This window comes from Ptychodera flava, chromosome 19 (assembly GCF_041260155.1).
Source record: "Ptychodera flava strain L36383 chromosome 19, AS_Pfla_20210202, whole genome shotgun sequence".
NCBI classification, from domain to species: domain Eukaryota; kingdom Metazoa; phylum Hemichordata; class Enteropneusta; family Ptychoderidae; genus Ptychodera; species Ptychodera flava.
Genome location: NC_091946.1, coordinates 38,755,742 through 38,758,633, shown reverse-complemented (window position 1 = coordinate 38,758,633; position 2,892 = coordinate 38,755,742). Strand labels below are relative to the sequence as shown.

The window sequence follows — 2,892 nt, the reverse complement described above, 5'->3', positions numbered from 1 at the left end:
TTCTCTTACCATCTTCACTTTTCCGTGTTGTATACTGGATGGAATGGCACAAATGACAGAAAGTCACGTCTTGTGCACCGTTTCGTCCTCTCTCTACAATGCTGTAATGAATTCTAATATTGAAAACCACAAAATTTGGTTTTGAGGGGACAGTACACGCAATAAATTCGCATACATTAATCTGTAACGGAAAATAATGTTGAAATCATTGGACTGTCTCATATCAAAAGAAAATGTTATCACCAAATATAACCATATAAACTATTTTCTAAATATTAATTGCTGATATAGATTTATCACTTGATATCCAAAAACTTCGTCTGCTTTCATCTGTCATTCTAGGACACTTCTGTGTTGCCACAAAGCAATTACTCTAAGTGTGCGTACTCCTGGTTGTGGGCGATATCATCACTGCGTACACATCACAAGAAAAGCAAACTCATGCATGTAGGGTAAATCTGTAACATGTTGTAACGACATCTGTGGAAAAAAGGCCATGTAATAAGACGAGATTATGGCACACTTCATTGATATGATCACACTTTAATAGCCAGCGACTTAAAATGAGTAGTAGACTTGTTTGTAATCTTTCTAGGGGGTGTCGCAAACAATGATTCAAGGGAGAGGTCTCTTAGGAAAACTTTACGCAGCAGAACTATAGAGCATTCCTTTGTTTATAATGTTACATTATTTTGATACGACGACTATGTCATTGACATTGCAAAATGTGTCAATTTTTTTACTATAGATGTGCTATAATTTAACATATCTTATTCTTCACTTGTCTTCACTATTTTCTGCTTTATATCTACAATAGTAACAATAACAGACGGTGTTTAATTTTCATAGGTAAAATTAGGCATTTCCAATCAAATTGTCTCTTTCAGATATCCGCTCAACTGCAAACGAGAGATGTTCTTGAGCCAGCATTGAATGTTTGTCATTGTATGTCAGTTTAGACAGAAAGAGGTTTTCACAACGACAGTAATGTCACCGACTTTAAAAAGTCGAGTGATTGTAAATTGTAAATCTTTTGATACAGCATCCGTTTTAATGGCGTAATATCGCTGTCCGCCTCATTTGAAATCGGTTAAGTACCACTTTATAGACGACACCAAATATTAAGCTTACCGCTCGATCACGAACATTCTTCGAATTTACACCAAAAAGTGGTAGGTAGCTTTAGGGCGTAAAGTCTTTGAGTTTTCCATTTTATTATTACCTGACGTATTCGTGAAAACATCAGTTGATGATATATTCTCTTAAGTATACACGCAATGTTAACAAATGTGAAAGTTCATTGAAGATGAGCAAGCCTTCCGGGAACTGAGCCTGAAGCAATATCGATCACACACATGTTGGATTAAATCGTAATCAATGATATCACTATTGATCGCACTCAACTTGGATTGAAACGTAGCCCATCATGTCAACCGACAGCAAGTCAACAGATATTAAAGTCTGGCAGCGATTTATGCGGAAGTCTTAGTTGCATGCAAGGATCAGAAAAATGAAGGCTAGTGTGCATCGTTTGGGAAGCTTTCAGCCAAATGGTTGGCTGAAACTCGTTGTCCTTATTGAGTAAAATTCAAACAGCCAGTTACATACATGTAAGGTAGAGATAATGGCCATAGTTTTAGACGCCTAAAGTTCCTGTAAATGATAATTTATCGATCAGATACGGCACGCTACATATCGACGGAAAATGTTCGAATGACCTTGGTATGCAACAGGCGTTTCTTGTATGGAGCATTTTTGGACATCCTGGGTGACCTCGTCACACAATCTGACAAAAAGTGTGCGTTGGCCGGGAATCGAACCCGGGACAATTGCTTGGAAGGCAACTATGTTAACCACTACACCACCAACGCCAGCTACTAATAATGTGTCAACAAACATTGAACAAACGATAAGAATTTATATTACTGTTTGCCTCCCTCAGAATAATGTCCGTTTTAGGTACATAACAAGAAATAGCATTAACGAAGCATAGCGTTGTTTTCTTTGCATTGACTTAAGATATGATTCCTCACACTAAACAAACATGTAATCACGCTGCGTCAAAACCTATCACAGCATGTTATTCTTAACAACTTTGGGTAACTATCAAATTACCAAGTTTTCTTTTAGTATTATGTACAGAAGAATGCATTCCATCTTTGTATAATGACAGAACTTTGTGTTGTAATTTCCCCTTGTATCATGCTAATCATGTAGCTCCCATTTTAGCGCAATTACCGTGACTAATTGAGTTTTCTCCCGACATTGTTTTCTCTTTGAAACGCAATAACGCCTTTAAAATAGAATGCAGTGAATTAGAATTTGCAATTAACTAAAACAATGTACATCTGAGAACACTCCAACAGCGACGAATGGACAAGTTCTCATCCAAACACACTGATGTTTGAAACACGGAGGAAAACGAAACCGTGTAATTTGCTTCTGACGGAGTATTATCACCTAAGTCATAAAACCCATGGGTTGAATTGGCTACGCGAAAAAAACCGAGACTTGGAATTAACAAACTGAGAACACGATGTCTTATCTACCTAAACAATAAACTTCTGGTACGTGTGTCTAGTTGTTAATAGCTGTCGACTGTTACGCTCTGAACCCAAACAAGGTCACCCACGACAATGATAAACATTCTGAAGTGGGAAAATTACTATTTCCTCGATCTTATTTATAAGTTTGCGGCGACAATTTATACATATTTCATCCGTTTTTACACGAAGGAGAATATAAATCTGTAGAATGTGTGTAATTTAACCACACTGGTACATTATCGTATCTCAATACCGTTCGACGAATTTCGAAGAAAAACTATGGTTCAAATTTGTGGGTAAAATGGCACTGGCATTGGCTCGATGGAATGCACATCTGAACGCCGTG

The 2,892-nt window shown here is 37.3% G+C and overlaps 1 non-coding gene across 1 annotated transcript; it reads right to left on the bottom strand.

Moving 5' to 3' along the window:
• Nucleotides 1-1,799: 1,799 nt before the first annotated feature.
• Trnag-ucc (transfer RNA glycine (anticodon UCC)) lies at nt 1,800-1,871 on the bottom strand. The gene has a single exon. It is a non-coding gene; the product is annotated as a tRNA-Gly (tRNA).
• Nucleotides 1,872-2,892: the final 1,021 nt, after the last annotated feature.